Source organism: Sus scrofa, unplaced genomic scaffold (assembly GCF_000003025.6).
Source record: "Sus scrofa isolate TJ Tabasco breed Duroc unplaced genomic scaffold, Sscrofa11.1 Contig2471, whole genome shotgun sequence".
Lineage (NCBI taxonomy): Eukaryota > Metazoa > Chordata > Mammalia > Artiodactyla > Suidae > Sus > Sus scrofa.
Genome location: NW_018085100.1, coordinates 1,625,002 through 1,645,129, shown reverse-complemented (window position 1 = coordinate 1,645,129; position 20,128 = coordinate 1,625,002). Strand labels below are relative to the sequence as shown.

Sequence of the window (20,128 nt, the reverse complement as noted above, 5' to 3'; positions counted from 1 at the left end):
AGGGTCAGTTTTTTCCCATGTCCTTGAGGCTAGCTCTTGGAATTGGGCAAGATGGAGCAGCTTTTGTTCAGGCTACAGTCTGGCCATCGTGTAGTTAACTGGTTCCACCTGCTGGGGGTTTAAATATCTGCAAAACAGTTCAAGGGATATGGCTCAGAATATTATCTATGGCATTTGAGGAAGAATTAAATGTCCTTGACTTGGTTTAATTACTAAATTGTTAGTATTTTGTCTTGACTGTTTGCCTTTCTTTTTTTGCCTTGTCTCCCTTCTCTGATTAAATTTGTTCTTTGGCTAAAGTTTCTCTATAGACAAGAGGCAAGCAGAAGACATAGTGTGTGTGGTGTGTGTGTGGGGGGGTCTGTCTCTGGAAGGCCCTGTGGGTTGGAAAATGCCAAAGTACAGAAAAGCCTCCAAACCCACGTGTTTGACATCTCAGGATACAGAGGACCTGCTGTAGTTCCCTTCCCCCAGGTCAGTTTGACCGGGATAATCCCACAGCTGGTTAGGCTCAGGTTAACGAGTTTCCCCTGAGGGCAGGCTTTATTAAGAGCAGCCGCTTGCTCTGGCCTGTTGCAAAATGGCTCCTCTTCCTCTCCCCTTGCTGGGGGCATAAGGGCATTTTTCTCCAACATTTCCTGGGAGAGCCTGGTGAAGCCCTGGTGGGTAAGTCTTGCAAATCTGTGGGGCTCCCGGGACTGGGAGCCCCTGAAAATTTTTAACTCTCAGAGCCGTCTGCGCAGTCTCCAGCACGTGGTCTGTTACAGCACAGGTTTCCCCTGCCTGGCTCTGTTTTCCCAGCCACTTCATCGCTGAATCGTTGTGCTGGTAAGCAGGCTTCTGTATTCATCTCCTGTCTTTCCAGCCTTAGACTCTGAAGTTTGCTTTGTGTTCTTAAATCTCTTATGGCGCCTAGAAAAGGTGTCAAGTTTTCAGTCTGTTGAGTTTTTTACTTGTGAGGTTGAACTGGTGATTTTCAAGCTCCTTACATGCAGGCCTAAAAATCCCAAATCCCAAGATTATCTTGTTTTATGCTTTTGTTTTGTAGGTAAGTTTGTGTTTTCTGTATGCTAGGAAGCAAATTCTACTGGGTTTTTAAACTGAAGATTTAATTGTTAAGTATGTGGTTTATAAGTGTTCTCCTGGGTGTATTTTTAAAGCAGAATCACTCTCAAAGCTCAGAGAAGCAGATCCTTTTAAAAAATGGTGCATTATGAGAGAATATAGAATTATTTATTCAACCAAAACAACTGCTTTAAAAAACTGTTCAAGAGATTGGCTTAAGTTTCAGATTAATATTGTGTATTTTATGTTTTAAGATATGTGGATGATACAGAGATATAAATATTTAATTTTTCTTTAGTTCAAAGACATAACCTGTAAGTTTGAATCATCAAAATTATATTCCTAAAATAATATGCTTCCAACTTATTCCATTTACAGATTACAGATGGTTATTTAAAGTGTTGACTGTGGCGGGTCTTTTTCCTAGTTATCTGCACTTTGTTAAAGTATCATCTTGAATATTTTCCCCTCATTCAAAGATGTTTAACTCTATTTGCATTAAATACTGTGATTCGTTACTTATGTTAAATTTACAGAAAGCGTGACACCTGTAACGTTATCCTTTTTTTATTTTTTATTTTTTAATTATTTCCCCAATACAATTTTTTTCCCACTGTACAGCATGGTGACCCAGTTACACATACATGTCCACATTCTATTTTCTCACATTATCCTGCTCCATCATTAGTGACTAGACATAGTTCCCAGTGCTACACAGCAGGATCCCATGGCTAAGCCCTTCCAAAGGCAATAGTTTGCATCTATTAACCCCAAGCTCCCAATCCACCCTACTCCCTCCCCTTCCCACTTGGCAACCACAAGTCCATTCTCCAAGTCCATGTGTTTCTTTTCTGTGGAAAGGTTCATTTGTGCTGTATATTAGATTCCAGATATTGGTGATATCATATGGTATTTGTCTTCTCTTTCTGACTTCACTCAGGATGAGAGTCTCTAGTTCCATCCATGTTGCTGCAAATGGCATTAGTTTATTCATTTTTATGGCTGAGCAGTATTCCATTGTGTATGTATACCACAACTTTCTAATCTAATCATCTGTTGATGGACCTTTGGGTTGTTTCCACGTCTTGGCTGTTATGAATAGTGCTGCAATGAACACACAGGTGCATGTGTCTTTTTTAAGGAAAGTTTTGTCTGGATGTATGCCAGAGAGTGGGGTTGCTGGGTCATATGGTAGTTCTAATCTAAGGTACCTCCATATCCATAGGGGTTGTACATTCCTACCAACAGTGCAGGAGGGTTCCCTTTTCTCCACACCCCCTCCAGCACTTGTTATTTGTGGACTTCTTAATGATGGCCATTCTGACTGGTGTGAGGTGATATCTCGTGGTAGTTTTGATATCCTTAATTCTGCTATTGATGTGGCCATTGAGTGCCTTCATTTCCATTAGTAATAGAGGTGGATATATGTTTGTAAATCATGGTAAACAATTTTGCCTCATGAAGTCACATATTTTGTTTTATTTTCTATTAAAATATTTTATCCCAACATTTATGAAGTAATGGCATGTATATAGGAAGAAAGGTGGAGGAAATTATCATTGATGCAAACTCAATTTTTTTGTAAATGAGAGCAATTCTGTATTATTTCAATCAGGGTATATAATGTATGATGTGGTATAGAGATAATGCATGGATTTATAAGTATGAGAAACATTTATCCTTGACCCAAGTCTAAAGTAAGAATTTGAACCTCTTCAATTTGACTTGCTCATGTATTTTTGATTGTTAAAAGTTTTAAGATAGAGATTTATAGGCAGTTGTAAAAATATTACAGAAATCCTACGTAATTTTTATTCATTTCCTCCAAATGATAACTGGAAAAACTGTAGGAAAATATCACACCTAGGATATTGACATTGATCTATTTAGGTGAAGAATATTTCCATCATCACAGGATTTTTCATGTTGGGTTTTTATTTATTTTTCTTTTTTGGCTGTGTCTGTGGCTCAAGAAAGTCCCCAGGCTAGGGATCAAACCCACACCACAGCAGCGACTCAAGCTGCTGCGGTGACATCCCTGGATCCTTAACCGGCTGCATCCCAGAACTCCTCATGTTGCTTTTTCATACTTTCCAACTTCCTCTCTTAACTCCACCACCTCCTTAAACCCTGTCAACCGCTAAGATGTTTTATTTCCATAATTTTGCCATTTCAAAGATGCTATATCGTAGCATGACACACTATGTGACTTTGGGGATTTATGTTCACACTCAGCATAATTCTCTGGAATTTCATCCGTGTTGTTGCAAACATCCATAGTTTGTATTCTTTTATTTATTTATTAATTTATTTTGTCTTTTTGCCGTTTCTTGGGCTGCTTCCGCAGCATATGGAGGTTCCCAGGCTAGGGGTTGAGTCGAAGGTGTAGCCACCGGCCTACGCCAGAGCCACAGCAACGCGGGGATCCGAGCCGCGTCTGCAATCTATACCACAGCTCACAGCAACGCCAGATCCCTAACCCACTGAGCAAGGCCAGGGATCGAACCGGCAACCTCATGGTTCCTAGTCGGATTGCTTAACCACTGAGCCATCATGGGAACTCCTCTTTTATTTCTTAATAATACTTTATTGTAAGGCTATAGAACAGTTTGTTTTAATGCTTTCTTTTTTATCAATCTATATAAATAATCTTTTTTAACACCTGATTACCAATTCCTTTTCTCAAGTCATTCAGCCTTATTAACCCCTCCTATTAAAAACACTTCAATGCCATATTTCCTAGGCAATTGTTGGTATTTGTAAAACATTTTATAGTTGCACCAATGAATAAGCGCGTTTGTGATTATGCCTTTGTTGCTTTATATATTTCAGTAACTACATGTAAAGTAATCTAAGTAAATCATAAATAACTGGTTACTAGATATGTACCAGGATCTGTTTTTATGCTAAGCGTTTCCTGCGCATATGTAACAATTCTCACAGAAACTATAAGAAGTATATACTTAGTTGATCCATTTTACAGGTAATAAAACTAATAATTTCCAGGAATTCCCAAGCCTTTTGAGTCTACAGTATACAAGATTGTTTTGTGTTTTACGTGCACTCTCTTTTAAAAACTGAGATATAATTCACGTGTAACATTGTGTACGTTTAAGGTTTCCGACGTGGATTTGATCCATTAAATATTGCAGTATGATAATCTCTGTAGCATTAGCTGATATCTCTATCATCATTGCTTTTATGTGGTGGGGAACATTTACTGTCTGGTCTCTGAGCAGCTCTTGGAGTGTGTAACAAAGCCTCATTGACCGTAGTTACTTCAAAGCGCTTTCCATCTCCAGAACTTGTTCGTCTTCTAGTTGAAAGCTAGTACCTGTTACCAGCATCCCCCAATCCTCACCCCTTCCCCTCAGCTACCACTGGTAACTACCATTCCACACTGTTTCTACTGGTATCTTTTTTTTCTTACATTCTCCACATTAGATCACACAGTATTCATTCTTCTCTGCGCAGATAATCTCACTTAACGTAATGCCCGCATGTCTGCGCGTGCTGTCAGAAATGGCAGGATTTCCTTCCTTCTCGTGGCTGAATAATAGTCCACGGTCTACATATACTGCAGCAACTTTCTCCATTCATTCACTGGCCAACACTTGGACTGTTCTCATGTCGTGGCTGTTGTGACTCGGGCTGCAGCAAACATGGGAACGTGCACATTTCTTGATACCCTGTTTTCATTTCCTTTGGCTGTATTGCCAGAGGGGGGTTGCTGGAGCTTATGGTAATTCTATTTTTAATTTTTGAGGAAGTGCTGTGCTGTTTTCCATAGGGACTGCACCGGTTCACACTCCCACCAACAGGGTATGAGGGTTTGCTTTTCTCCGCGTCCCGGTCACTACGTGTCACCTCTTCTCGATGATAGACATTCGAGCAGGTATCAGCTGATATCTCATTATGGTGGTGATTTCCGTTTCCCTGATGATTAGTGATGCTGATTTTTTCTCATTCTCTAGGTTGCCTTTTCACTTTATTGATGGTTTCCTTTGCTGTGTGGAAGTTTTTCAGTTGGATGTAGTCCCACTCGATGGCTCGTGCTCTTGGCCTTGGCAAGTCCTTGGCAAGACTGATGTCAAGGAACTTCTTCCTTGTGTTTTCTTCTGAGTTTTACAGGCCATGTCTTGCGTTTACGTCTTTAATAAGCTTCAAGTTCATTTTTGCTTTGGTATACTATAGGTGTCCGACGACAGCATTTCAGGTGGCTCTCCAGTTTCCCCAACACCATTTGTTGAAGAGAATGTACTTTCCCTTTTGAGTCTCCTTGGCTCTGTTGTTAAATAAAATATTAGTTTATCAAATATGTACGGGTTTATTTCCAAGCTTTCTATTCTGTTTCATCAGCCTATTTTTGTGCAACTATCATACTGTTTTAATACTTTAGCTTCCAGAGTTCCTGTTGTGGCTCAGTGGTAATGGACCCAATTAGTACCCATGAGGATGCAGATTTGATCCATGGCCCTGCTCAGTGGGTTAAGGATCCGGCATTACTGTGAGCTGTGGTGTAGGTCACAGATGCAGGTCGGATCCCCCATTGCTGTCACTGTGGTGTAGGCCAGCACCTGCAGCTCCGATTTAACCTCTAGCCTGGGAACTTCCATATGCCACATGTGTGGCCCTATCAATCAATCAATCAATCAATCATGTAACTTCCTAGAATAGTTTTAAATCAGAAAGTAACACCCCCCCCCTGACTTTTTTCTTATGATTGCTTTAAATAAAACAGGGATATTTTGTGAGTTCATACAAATATGAGATTGTTTTTTCTATTTTTGTAAAAAATGCCGTTGGAATTTTGGTAGGGATTGCACTGAATCTGTAGATAGATTTGAGTGGAATGACTATTTTAACAATATCAAGTCTTACAATCCATGAACAAGAAATATTGTTCCATTTGCTTTTTTAAAGTCTTCCCTAACTTTATTTTTCTTATTATAGTGGATTTACAGTGTTGTGTCAATTTCTGCTGTACAGCATTTTAGTTGTTTATGCTCTGATCTTTGTTATTTCCTTCTACTAATTTTGTGCTTAAATTTTTCTTCATTTTTAGTCCCTTAAGTAGGTTTAGAGTGTTTATTTCTGTTGGCTTAATATGTGCATTTACTACGATAAACTTCTTGCTAAGAACTGCTTTGGCAGTACCCCATATGGCTTGGTGTGTGATGTATCCCTTTTCATTTCTTTCTCAGTATTTTTTAAATCCCCCCCCCCACTGTTTTTTGTTTTGTTTTGTTTTTTGTCTTTTTAGGACTGCACCTGTGGCCTATGGCTGTTCCCATGCTAGGGGTCAAATTGGAGCTGTAGCCACCAGCCGATGTCACAGTCATGCGATACCAGATTTGGACTGTATCAGAAGCTTACACCACAGCTCATGGCAATGCTGGATCCTTAACCCACTGAGCAAGGCCAGGGATCGAGCCTGTGTCCTCATTGATACTAGTCAGATACGTTTCCACAGAGCCACATCGGGAACTCCTAAGTTTCCCTTTGATTTCTTTTTTGACCCATTGGTTACTCAGGAGTATGCTACTTAGTTTCAAAATATTTGTAGATTTTCCAGCTTCTCTCTTATGGTTGTTTTCTAGTTTCACACCATAGTTGTTGAAGACAATTGGTGTGATTTCCGTCTTCCTAAATTTACTACAACGTGATTTTTGGTCTCTCATGGGATCTGTTATGGAGACTGTTCCATGTGCCCTTGAGAAGAGTGTGTATTCTGATGCTTTTAGATGAATATATATATATATATATATATATATATTCACAGATATTTTCAATTCATTTAGTCTAAAGTGTGGTTTAAGTCCAACATGTCCTTGCTGACTTTCTGTCTGGGAAGATTTATCCATTGTTGAAAGGCAGGTATTGAAATCCCCTCCCATTACTGTATTGCTGTCATCCTTTCAGTTCTGTTAGTATTTATTTAATACACATAGGTGCTCATATGTTGGGTGTGTGTATATTTGTGATTGCTGGACTTTTTTATGAATTGACTTTTGTCCAGAGTTACTTTTTCCATGCCCTCACTTTGGTTCTATGTCATCCTTGAAGCTCAAGTAAGTGGCTTTAGACATCGTGTAGCTGAGTCTGTCTTGCGCCTCCTCCAATCTTTACTGGTTGCCCTCAGATGGGAGATAGTCTCCATGGGTCCAGTTTACATATGGGACTTTGCCCCTACTTTGTTTGGATACACCTGCTCCGTGCTTCCTGCTCCCTATTGTGGCAGAATCCTTAAGCTTGCATATCCTCTCTAGACCTTGGTGACCGACAGGCCAGCTGCTGGAAACCGCTCTTGTGTTTTCCTCAAGGGGACGCTTCTGCTCACTTGTGGTTTCTCCCTTGACCGCAGGCCCTGGCTTTTTCTCTGCATGCACCCTCTTTCTGACAAAACTCGTTCTCCGTGCAGCCCTTAGGAGCGCACACGAGGAGCTGCTTCCCAGAGCAGGAGGTGGTGCGGACGTGGTAATGAGGGCATTGCAGGTGCCGTGAGGGGCTGGCGAGTGTCCCTGGGCGATGATTTTCCAGTGGCTCATGGGTGGTTTCCCTGATGGAAGTCAGAACACCGTCAGCAGGAACCATGTCCACTTAAAACCCTACGGTATTCTGATCACCCTCTTTCCTCATCTCCTTCTTCCCCCTTGTCACGGGGGTGGGGGCCCACCTCAACACTCTGGGTGCTGCAGGACAGAAATGGTTTTCTCTAGCCGTCTACAAACGATGGAGTTCACGCTTGCGCTTTTCTTGGCTCGAGGGAAGCGTCACCACTGACGAGGTGAGCCTCACTCTGTGCCCCCCACACTGGCCTCCTTGGGGAGGGACATTGCCCCCAAAGTGGCTCTTGCCCTCCCACTGTGTCCAGACTTGTATGATTTTGTTGTTGTCGTTCCATTGAAGTGCTAGAAGCTCTCCTCAGTAATCCTGATTCTACAACAGTTCTCTTATCTGTGGGTGTCTGGCCAAGTCAGTACACCCTAGGTTTTTTTCTGACTGTAGTCAAGAGAGTTGGAGCTGGTTACGGGTTCCTCCCGGTTCTGCAGCTTATACAAAGTCTGTCTGCTCATTACTTCATGCACAGGTGGGTGCGACTCCTCCCAGGTCCCCTGGGGTACGGTTCTGGATTCAACAATTCCAGCAAAGGTGCCTTGTTCATGGATAGATGCTGAATTTTAGCTTTTAAGTCGGGGGACAAATAGGAGAAGCACTTCTTACCACCATGATACTGATGTCACTCCCCGTAGGACACTTTGCTTAACTATTCATCCACTGAGAGCTATCTGGGTTGTTTTTTGTTTTGAGTAATATGAATAAAACTGCCATAACCGTTTATGTTCAAGTTTTTATCTTGGCATATATTTCGATTTCTCTAGGAATAATGTCCAAGACTGCAGTTAGTCAATTGTGTGCTTGTTGCCTGCTGAGTTATTTTTAAGAAGCCGCTAGGCCATTTTCCAGAAGGCCCATCTTTTACATTTCTGCGGGCGGTGTGTGAGTGTGCCGGTTTCTGTCCATCCTCAGCATTTGGTGTTGTCGCTCTTTTTTAAAGCCGTTCTGATAGATGTGACACTGCATCGTGGTTTTTAAGTTGCATTTCTCCAATGGCTCATGACTTGAACATTTTTTCAGGTGCACATGTGCCATCTGCACATCACCTGTGGGAAACTGTCCCGTCTATCTTTTACCCATTCTCTCTCTCTTTTTAGTTACAGTGCAGTTGCTCACAGTGTTGTGCCAAACTCTGCTGTGTAGCATAGAGACCCTATCCTACACGTATTCTTTATTTTCACATTAGCTTCCATCATGATCTCTCCCAAGAGACTGCATATAGTTCCCTGTGCTATACAATAGGTTCACCCATTTTCTAATTAGAGTGTTTTTATTCTTGAATTCTGACAATTCTTTACGTAATCTAGATACTACCTTTTGTGAGATACATAGTTTACACATTTCTCCCCGTGCGTACCTTTCCTCTTCTTTCTCTTAATTCATCCTTTCACAAAGCAAATGCTCTTAGTTTGGAAGTACAGTATATCGGGTTTTCCTTCTGCAAATGGTACTTTGGGCATCAAGTCTAATAACTCTGTGTCTTTCCCTAGATCACAAAGATACATGAGATCCAACAAAAGAGAATGATACCACATGTGGAAGGGATTTATAAGAAAGGAAATTAGGGAGTTCCCGTCGTGGCGCAGTGGTTAACGAATCCGACTAGGAACCATGAGGTCGCGGGTTCGATCCCTGCCCTTGCTCAGTGGGTTAACGATCCGGCGTTGCCGTGAGCTGTGGTGTAGGTTGCAGACGCGGCTCGGATCCCGCGTTGCTGTGCCTCTGGCGTAGGCCGGTGGCTACAGCTCCGATTCAACCCCTAGCCTGGGAACCTCCATATGCCGCGGGAGCGGCCCAAGAAATAGCAACAACAACAACAACAACAAAAAGACAAAAAAAAAAAAAAAAAAAAGAAAGGAAATTAGGATGTGAAAAATTTTAAAGGTACAGTTGGGCCAACTGCACCAAAATCAAGGCTGCACGAGAAACAGGCCACAACTTACTTTTAAATAACTGAAGAGGGTTATAATCTTGGGTCTGAACTTGCTCTCCAACAAAGCAAAGAATAAAACCATCCATATGAATTTCCTGGTGTAATACTTACTATATTTACTAATATTTACTTTATCAATAATTGAAAAATCATTTTTCTTAAAATGAAGTGAAAATTGAGATTATTGGGACTCTGGGAACAATATAATGTACAAATATGTGTGTTTATGTAGATGATTGGTCCAGTTTCAGTCACTGCATCATTATATCATGATACATAATAAAATATTTCATTCTGGAATTTTTTTAATGTGACAAGGCTATGAATCCTAGAGTCAGTCTTACAAAGATTTAAAACCTGAATTTGGCAATCACTAGCTGGTCAGTCAGTCTTCTGCTCTGATTTTCACACACTCAAAAAGGAGATTTAAAGTGATAAAAATAATATATTCAAAAGTCCTTATAGGAGTCCTTATAGGACATCGGTATTTTATTAAGTAGGAGCATATGCTTTTATATTTTTTATTGTTTTCTATTTTTTTTTTTTAATCTGTGAATTTGTGAATTTGGCAGCATTGGTTAGGGTGTGTTTATTTTGTTTGTTTGTTTGTTTTGGCTGCATCCACAGCACATGAAATTTCCCAGGCAGGGATGAAATCTGAGCCACAGTTGCAACCCACTGTGCAGCTGCAGCAAGACTTGGTCGTGAACCAAGGCAGGTCCTCCCTGGTTAGTGGTTTTGGGGAAAAAAGAATGTGTGGAGTAAAAATGAAGAAAGACGGTATTATTACTCATCCGTGCCTAATGGCTAGGCACTGGAGGTAAACTTGTTTGCAGCTTCCTGTGTCAAGTAGATGAATTATAAAATGAAGGTCGTAGCAGCCGGACCATGAAAAACTGGGGTGGAGGTTTATTGTCCCTCGTGACACAGTGTACCCGAGGGGAAAATACGTGGGAAAATGATTGCCTTGGGCTGTGTCTCAGGCTTTGGGGGCTTTTTGCTTTTGTGTTTTTCCCGGTAAGAAGAGCTCCTGATACTTGAGTCTCATCGGGTTCTCCTCGGGGCATCACACTGAGTAGAGGCCTCGTGCTCCGCCCCAATTCGAAAATTCCTGGGAACTCTCTTCCCAGCTGCAGCCAAGGGTCTCAAAAGGCATCAACCGGGGAGCCACCCACTGGGAAGCAGCAGAAGACAGTTGCGGGAAGGCAGTTCACGTTCTTCTCTGGTGTGTGCCACCCCGCAGAGGGCGGTGCCGTGTTTGTTGGCACCTGCTTTGCCTTCACTGACAGAGACAATAGGGCGCAAGTAGAAGTATCCCAGAGGCAGCCCCTCATCTGTCTCCAAAATATCCCGAGTGCTCACCCCAGACCTTGACAGGATGTCTTCTGTAGAACTACATACAAATAGATCCGAACATTTCCTCTCTCTCTTAGTAGAAAATATCCAGAGAATCCAATCAGAGACGTTTATTTTTTCAGTGACACAAATGCCAAAAATAGGTACTTCTTATATTTTATATCGGATGTCGTAGCCACTTTCCCTTGCGTTTCAAATTTTGTCGTCAGTTTGAATTGTGCAATTTAAGTTTTTCTAGTTTCTATTTTTTATATTTTGCGTCATATGTGGTAACTGCTTTCCTCGGTGATTCAAATTTTGTTGTGAATTTTAATGCTGCAATTTAAATATAGTTGTTTAATCATTGTAGAGTCAAGTTGAAGAGTAAATGTCATTTTTTTTGTAGTGGTTATTTACATTTTACCATTTTTCTTATTTATTTATTTATTTATTGTCTTTTTGCAATTTCTTGGGCCACTCTTGAGGCCTATGGAGGTTAGGGGCCAAATCAGAGCTGTAGCCACCGGCCTACACCAGGGCCACAGCAACACAGGATCCGAGCCTCGTCTGCAACACACCATAGCTCACAGCAATGCCAGATCCGTAACCCACTGAGCAAGGCCAGGGATCAAACCCTCAACCTCATGGTTCCTAGTCGGATTCATTAACCACTGAGCCATGACGGGAACTCCACATTTTACCGTTTTTCTTGGTGTGTAATTTTTCAAAAGAAACTATTGGGGGAGAAAGAGATCTATTGATAATCAGAGAGATGAGCATGTCAGTGGCAGAGCCCTGATTAGAAATTATGTTCCCTGAAGTTTGTCTGAGAATCTATTCCTGAGTACTAGGCAGGAATCTGTCCTTAAATAATGAATCTGTTTGTGGCTGTCATAGCACTTCTCAATATCATAAGCAATGGAATTACAATAAAAAATTGAGCTAACACTATTTGAGTAATATTACCTGGAAAAATCCTAGGCTAATTTCACTTTAGATACATAATTTTTCCCCTGCTTCCTATGTCTAACTTGTTTTATTTTGCTGTCTGAGAAATACCAGGAGTATAATTTATTTTTACTAAAGCAGGGTCTGGTAATTACCATAGCTTTATTAGATTTATTATACAAATTCCCAAGAAAACGATCTAAATATGCTATATTATTAGTTGTAATAAAAATGGCATAGATCTAGGTAACACTATAATTTCCTTAAAATTTGGTAAAATGATTTTAATCCAATAATACAAGAATCTTTAATAATTTTACCTAAATTTTAGTAATTTATCTGCACATAAATATGGCATCACTCCAAATTCTCATTTATACATTTATTATTTCATAATATTCTTATTGTTTACCTTTTATGGTAGGAAGCAGATTTTAGTCTTTTAAAAATTCAAGGAAATACAGGAGATGGCTATTTTGCTCATTTTTGCTGTAGTCACAGCCATCAGTGTAAGCTCCGCAGCTTACGGATGCAATTTTTTTCTTTGCTCACATTGCGTGAATTTCAACAACAACCCTTCTTCTAGTCTCTCCTGGTTTTTCTGAGCTTGGCTGGTCTCAGCTATAAAATTTGAAGGAGTGGTGACTATCAAGGTCATCTGGTTTTTAGGGTGAAAGGCATGGGTGAGAAGATCAACAAATTGTAAAATACATTAAAGCTTTTCACTCCTAATACAACAACTGTCATATCCTTTCCACCTCATTAGTTGAAGCAAGTCAAATGTTCCAGAGTCGTAACCCAGTGGTTTGGGAAACTGTGTTGTACCTACAGAGAAGCATGACAGAGAGTAAAAGAGGATGAATGATTATGAACAAACACATAGTACTGTGATTATCCTCCAGACCCAATTCAGCCTATTTCTGTGCCTTCACACTCTAGTCCTGGTATTTACAGATTGGGTAACTCTTCACCTTTGACCTCTGATGTCATAAAGGAAAATCCCCTTTCAGAGGAAAAGATTTTCATCAACTCACGTCACATTTGGCTGTTTCACATCATGTTACGGCATCTCAATAGTTCAGAATCCTAGTTTTCAGGTTAATAAGGATAAGCAGGAAGATGAAGAGGGTTATCTATTCCAAAATAAGAAATTGTATGAGGTATGGAACATAAAATCATCATCACTATTTTGTTTAATAGCCTAAAGCTTAAGTTTTTGTGTGTTTGTTTTGTTTTGTTTTTTTGGTCCCCAACACTAAGCTTTCCTCCATAAATACAAATGAAAAGATACTATTTAAGCTGGAATTTTATTCTCTTACTATGTTACTAAATTTGGTAAAATTGATATTTTCTAAAATGCATATCTGGAATGAATACAGTTAAGAAGAAGAAAAAACATAAAACAAAACCAAAAACAACCCTTACAACTCAGACGGTACTTCCAGCAGCTGGTGGCAGGGGTTCCCATGATAGTGGGTGCTTCCCATTAGTAGAATATAAGTATAAAACTGGACACAGCTACTCCTGCATGACACTAGACAATAACCAGGGATGGATGATACTTTGAGAAGGGTTTCCTCATGACAGAGAGGAATGCCTCAAGTCACAGTTACTGCACTGGCAGGCTTCTTGTCTCAGGCCATTCCCATACACCTAGGTATGGATGTCTTGATCCAGAGTGTGTGACAGAAAAGAGAGAATATTATGGAGCGCTTTTGGAAGCGAGAGAGCTATGGAAAGTTAAAGATTTACAAGACAGCTATAGCAGCAGCAGCAGCAAGTCTCCCCATACTCCTCAGTAACTGCTGAATTGGAAATGGAGGTAAGGGAGCCCAGAGGATGCTGGGGAAACTGAAAAATGTGGGGAGTCTGCAGATTTAATGCACCTTTGAATGCATTTCTCAAGCAACACAGAGATTAAGCAGCAGAGGACGGAAACTTTGGAGAGTTGATGTGCATGTTCCCTTTATGAATATCGGGTGACTTCTCAACTGTGCAGGTATGGAGAAGACCACTAGGGAGCCAGGGAAAAAATGAGAGTAGTTACCAGTGTGTACATTGCAGTAAATAAAAATAATTGCCTACCAAGAGCAAATTACAACCTGAGTCAAAGAACAGTTTCTATAATGTCCAGTTTCAATCCACAACTAGTACACATATACAGAAACTGAAATGTAAACATACTCAGGAAAACAGTGACCAGAATCTGATTCTGAAAGGGGCTGGACAGCAGTTCAGCAGAGAAAAGACTTGGGAGAAAATATTATAAATGTCCTTAAAGAAGGGAAGAGAGTATTCCATTATTGAGTTAACAAAGAGAGGAAATTAACAGAAAAGTGGAAACTATGAGAAAGAACTCTACAGAAACCTGGAGACAAAAGTCATAAAATAGGAATGCAGAATTTCACCTGGCAGATTGAACAGCACATCTAAAATTTCAGGGGAAAGAAGTGGTCGTCTTGACCAGTTAGACCTTGTGGACACCTGGGGAGTAAAGATGGAAAGAAAATGAACAAAATCTCACAAATCTGTTAGAACCTCAAGGGTTCCAACATTTGCGAAATTATAGTTTCAAAAGAGCGGAGAAAAAGTAGTAGAAATAACGGCGAGGCGTTCCTGCCACGGTCAGGGAGTTAAGGACACAACTGCAGCGGCTCAGGTCACTGTGTAGGAGCAGGCTTAATCCCAGTGCAGTGGGTTAAGGGTCCAGCGTTGCTGCAGATGTGGTTTGAATTCAATCCCCTGGCCCAGGAACGTCCATATATCATGGATGCAGCCCTACAAAAAATAGCTAAAAAATCCCAAATTTGTTTAAAATCTAGATTTATAGTTGTTCATGACCTGATCTCCAGACTCCATGAATACATTGCTTGACATGGCAGAGGAGACTACAGACGTTCTTGCCTTAAGAATTCTGAGATGTAAAGATTATTCTGTATGATCCTTGATGGCCCAATGTTGCCGAGACCAGCTCAGCAGGTTGGGGCTGAAGAACGGGTGCTGTGAAACTTAAGGAAAAAAGTTAACATAAAACAAGACACAGAGACATTTATCTGAAGTAAAGGTGGGAGCCGGGGACTCAAGCTCTCAGGGACCAAGAGCTCGGCTTCAAGAAACCACACCGCTTTTATTGTGCTCTTGAGAATGAGGCCAAGTGAGGAGGGGCTATGGGTGGAGGATAGAGGGTTTGTAAGTTCTTTTATTATTTTAAAAGCCACTGAGCTGGTAGAAGGTTAAGCTTTTACTCGGACCTTTAGCATTTAACAGTCATTAGCATTGAGGAAGCTTGGCGTCGGCTGTCTATGCAGAGCACCTAGAGAATCACCATTGTGCTTCTGCAGATGGTGTGCCTATCTCAGCGTGCCTAGGTTTGCACCTGGTTCTCCCTGCTAATGCACATCCATCTAATGACCCCTCATAAGCCCCTTGGGGCTCTGAGGCTCCTCTTTTATTCTTAAGAGGACTCTCCTGCTGTGCAAACCTCGTGCCAGTCTGCACAGGTCCGGCGGGTGCCTAGACCAAAGCGTTGTTAAGTCCTCATTCAGTTGACCCTATGAAAAACGTTTGCCTTTAGGTCTTTGTTCTTAAGCTGAAGTCATTCACCGTCAGGGCGACTGTTTTCCAAGCGGGAAGATGGGGTCAAGTAAAGCAGGACAAGATGGAGTTTTCAGCAAAGAGGCTGAGAAAACATTGTAGAAACATGTCTTGTGACACAATGTCATCACGAGGGCTCTTATAAAATGAGGTGAAGGGCCAAAATAAGAAGGATACATGGCAGAGGAAACCAAGGTGGAATGAGTCACTGTGAAGAAAGAAGAGAGTTCTCCTCTGGCTCAGCACGTTAAGAATTCAGTGTCTTCCCTGCTGTGGCATGGGTTCAGTCCCTGGCCCAGGAACTTCTGCATGCTGTGTGCAGACAAGACAGAAAAAAAAAAAAAAAAAAAAAAAAAAAAAAAGGAAGGACAAACCAAGGACTGCAGATGGTCTCTCTATAAAGTGGAAAATCAAGGAAGCAGATTCTCCTCTGGAGCTTCCAGAAGAAACAAAGCTCCACCAGCACCTTGCTTTCAGCCTCCTACGACATTGCAGACCTAAGACCTCAGGAATGGCCTAATTAGTGTCAGTTTTAGCCATTACGTTTGTGGTAATTTGTTACAGCAGCCGTCAAAACATGATATGCAAAACTGGCAAAAGTCAAAAACCAGAATTTTTTTTAAAAAACAAAAAATATTGTTAAAATACTAAGAAAAAACAACATATAACAGACATTGGAGCAATAGCGTTAAAAACTGACTTCGAATCAGAAAAAGTAGAGGCCAGAGGACAATGAAAAGACCTCTCCAGTGTGCTGGGCGAGGATTTCCTGAAAACAAACTGGTTTAGGCAGCAAGACCTTGAATTTCAAAGGTCCAAGCATGCTCAGCCTCTTGAAGGCTGTTTTCATTCTTCTTGAAGTCAGACCTTGGCTGCCAGGTTATACTGGGGCCTCAATAGTCTTCTTTGTTCTAGTGATCTCTTGGTATATTTATTGTTACTAAAACGCTGTCACACACACACACACGTAAAGTTAACATGTGAGTTAATGGATGTGTTAATTAGCCAGATGGAAGGAATCCTTTCATAATGTGTATGCATATCAAGCTACCATGATGTGCCCTTTAAACATCTCACAATTTTATGTCAATTGTATATCAATAAAGCTGAAGGAAAAAAGAAGCCAGATGGTCCCTAACCTTTTCTGAAGCTCCTGTATAAATTGGCAACAATCCCTGAGGTTTGGACGGGTCATAAATTATGTTGTTCCCCACCCCCTTATACAAAGGGACACATGTAATTACAGGCAGAGATAACCCAAATAGTCCTTGGAATCGATGTATAGACTTTGTTAAAAATCATTTCTATCGTAGGTTAGGAGTTCTATATTTAGAATAATGTCACCCCATAGCAGCCATCTTTCTAATTTGAAGAGACTCTGTCATCAGATTCTATGCAAGAAATGCATAGGCAACAATAAGAGAGCTAAAGTTCTCATACAATTACTCCAGCTCCCAGATCTAGCCATAGCCGAAGACACGTTAGCATAACATTCTGTTACATAAGCATACATTCCATGGTTGATAAATAAAAACCTGTTGTCTTTATATATGGTGCACGAGCCCTTCATACTCCAGAAATATCAGTGGGTCATTGTAAATGGCACACCGTAAAGTCTAGAATGGATCGCATGAAAATAGGGCTGAGGATAGTAAGGATTTCATTATTCTCTTATTGTAAACTGGTACTCTGCTCATTCTATTGTGGTATAGTCCTCAGTTTTCGATATAGGTTTCATTCTCAGACGGGGCTAAGGGAAAAAAACTAATTGATTCTCTAATACTTGTTGAAGGAACATGCCTGTTGATGGCTGGCAGAAATTTAAAAATAAGGTCCATATTAAAAATACGGGTGGATAACTATTGTCATTGCAGTTACTAGTTCTAAATTATTTCCAAAGATATTTACCAAGTAATGAAATTTTTAGAAATTATTGATGATAAGATTGACACTTAGGAATCTCTAATTTCTGAATCTCTGAATACAACTCAGTTTTCGTAGGTGTGAAAAAGGCTCACTCTTAATACCATCCCGCTCCAACAAGTAAAATCCTCCTCTCCGCTCCTTTTAAATATAAAGATGGAGGGAAGGACAAAAAAATACTCAGAGAAACTTACAAAGAACAGATAGATTTCTGGTGAAAGCATTCACTTCAAAGCTAGAAGGGCTTGGCGTCTCACTCTAGCCAAGGTAACACAAGCTGCGGAGCTGTGCCCACTCCTTGTTCCTTTTTTGGTATGTGTGTGCCTTTTTTTCTTTTCTTATGATGAAAAAATTTAAATTTAGAATTAGCCAGCTAAATTCAGTTTAGAAGAGCTTGACTTGGTTGGCAAAATCCAAAGCAGGACCTGGTGGAACTTACAGCCTTCTTCTCCCCATCAGACGTGATTGGGGCGTTGACCTTGGTCCTGTCCGCGTCATGGAGCTTCTGCACAGCCTGCTGGGTCTGGCGCTGTTGGGGCTGACACCTGTGGTGAACACAGGTGTGGTGTTTGTTGTTGTCTTCTACCTTCTACGTGGCCCACTTAGTGGTCGGGGGAACGTGATGCTGGCATAGTGGTCATGCTGGTTTGTCCTGGGGATTCCCTCCCAAGGATATTTGGGCTCCCTTCAGAACTGCAGTGTCTTTGGCCTCTGGAAGGCGGGTGATGGGTGGATCTTCCATTTTTGCATGACGGTGGATGTCTTTTAGCTCTGCCTTCTTGGCCTTCAAAACCCGTGCTTTGGCTTCAGCTTTAGGAAGACCAGTTTCAGCACGGTCTTTGTGAAAAGCCTGCCCTTTGTTTAAATGAGAACGTTTATTATGAATATTCTGTAATCCTTTTTGTGTTGTGTGTGCATTGGAGTTTATTAAACATAGTGCTTAATCTAAAGAAAGTCTAAATTAGGATCTGTGTGATACTTAAGGAGAAATAAATGTCATCTGGAGAATGTGAATTCAGGAAAAAATAGACTCGCATAATTATCTCTGGATGTAATAAGTGGATTTTGACTTCAGATTGTTTTCTAAAGACAAAAAGATGAATGCGTTTTTCAGTTTAATATGGCATTATCATCTGCATAAAATAACACCTTGTATTTTAAATAAGGCTTGTTTGATGCGTAAAGCCAAAATCCATGGCCACAGTTATAATTTACAAAGACTCTCCTTGGAAGCAACTGTTTCAGCTAGGATTTGCATTTGGTTGTAAATCAAAGAGACTGCAATTAAAGGTGACTAGGACGTAGTGCTGTTTCTAGGGCTCCTGAAGTTAGAAGTCTCTGAGAACACGAGCAGGCAGGTCAGATTTGGGACTGCGCTTACGGTTTGCTGTCAATGGTCTAGGTTTCCGGTATAACCTCTTGCGTAATCCTCGTTCTCAGTGCATCAGAGAGTCTCAGCTTCTCCAGGTTTGTGTCTCCATCCCAGGAAAAAGTGAAGTGACCGCACCAAACACCAGAAGAATCCGTGCCAAATACACATTATTTAAGATGTTTTCTTTTAAGCTCTTCTTCATTACTTACACTTCATAGCTTGGCCAGAACCATGTCACAAATCCTATCTCGTGGCTAGTAGAATCTGGAATGACATTGCTAACTACAAAAATTACAACCCATATATACAGCTTTTTTTTTTTTTTTGAAGTAAGTGAGAGGGAAGTAGCGTTTACAATTCAGTAGAAAACTACTCATAACTGCCATAATTGCCTATTCAGAAAATGAAACCATTGAGTTCCAATTCATGACAAGACACTTTTTTAAATGACCATCTTTTACTGTAATGAGAAGTCTTCTAAATTACTGATAATCCTTGCAAATTAGTCTTTGGTGGATGTACACAATGGTGCATTACTTACTCAAGGATCTGTCTTCCCTTCACTTGGGAGTTCAACTTCACCACTATTTGCAGGGCTGCCATGAGGGCTGCGGTGTTTTCATGCAGCCAGCTCTCCAAGCATGGCTGGTCCTGTGTGTGTGTCAGAGGGAGAACATCTTTCATGACATGGGATTGACGAGACGCCCCATCCTCAGTAGACTGGCTGAATGGTGAGAGTTGTACCCCTGAATGTACCAAGTGCTGAAGAATGGTTCAAGTTAAAACCAATAAAGCCAGTCAGTCTCCTTCTGGGGTTAAAATCATTATGTACATAGGTAATAATATATATCCAGATAAAAGAGAACCGAGTTGATGCACATTGAGAGGTGAGAGGGAGCCTTTCGTTCCTAAGACTTTGCTGCAAAATCTGATCTGATGATGCCTTTGGGTTGTGTAATGTTCTTTCTTTTGCCATGTGACCTATAATTTTCTTTTTTAGTTTGTGTATTTGATTTTTTTCCAATTTTGATGAGTAGATCAAGCAGAAGGGTTTTGACATTTATCCTAGTTAATATTGGTGAATAATTTATATTTTCCTAGATAAGGGAAATAAGCATCCTTCTTATCTGATGTAGGCATCAACTAATAAAATCTTGAATGCGCTTTGGAATAGGCATGTGCATTCTATGTACTGAACATCCAAACAGTTAATGGCTTCATGCCATATTACTTGAAATAGCCTATGTCATATAGCAGTAATAAATAGAAAAAATTCTTTGTGGCTTAAAACCATGAGTGTTTTTATCCTATGGGTTCATCTAAGACTGGCACTAATTCTG

At 40.6% G+C, this 20,128-nt stretch overlaps 1 long non-coding RNA gene across 1 annotated transcript in view; it reads left to right on the top strand.

Moving 5' to 3' along the window:
- The first annotated feature begins 488 nt into the window (after positions 1 to 488).
- The window catches only part of LOC102168138, a 71,890-nt gene continuing 52,250 nt past the window's right edge, over positions 489 to 20,128 (top strand). The window contains exon 1 of the long non-coding RNA XR_002341185.1: positions 489 to 828. This is a non-coding gene — a long non-coding RNA (uncharacterized LOC102168138). The remainder of the gene's footprint in view (positions 829 to 20,128) is intronic.